The following is a 679-nucleotide window of genomic DNA, read 5'->3' on the forward strand; positions in this document are numbered from 1 at the left end:
TACATGGATGTTTTTCTTTGTTCAATGATGCTGTAACATGACAGCTTTATGGTACTTTTGATAGATTTGAGTTCTAATCTTCAGATCAATAAATGGATGTGCCTTTCTTTTGAGGCTTTTTACACCTGGACCATCTGGTTTGGGTTTTATATTTTGCTGAAATTAATTCACATGTGCTTAAATCTCTTTTGGAGTTATCCTTAGTTTTTTAGAATAACTTCAGCATATAAACCCTTCACAGTTGAACAGATAGTTCTCTAACTACTCGTCCTTGAATCACATTTTAGAGATGGGTATCTTTGCCACAAAACATGTTGGAAATTTAGAAGTAGTGTTGATACTTTGCTTTGAGGTACTCTACAAAGAAAGCACTTGGTGCTTGCTCTGTCATTTGACTTGGCTTTTTCTAATCTTTTCATTGAGCTTTTCACACGAAAGGTAAAAAGCTCTGTGTATGACAGGTGTTGGGAGGCATGGCAGAAAACCAACTGCATTGGAATCACTTGAAAACTAGTTACAGAAACTTAAATGTATGTATTTTGTGCTCAATACATTTGTAGCCACACTGCACAATACGTAAATCCCCTTACTGAGTCGTTTTATTATTTTCCTGCTTACTGTTAAATGGTGTCTTGATTTTATTCTGTGCTTGCAAATGAAATAGTTCCCACTTAAATTC

This window comes from Lathamus discolor, chromosome Z, assembly GCF_037157495.1.
Source record: "Lathamus discolor isolate bLatDis1 chromosome Z, bLatDis1.hap1, whole genome shotgun sequence".
Taxonomy (NCBI): Eukaryota; Metazoa; Chordata; class Aves; order Psittaciformes; family Psittacidae; genus Lathamus; species Lathamus discolor.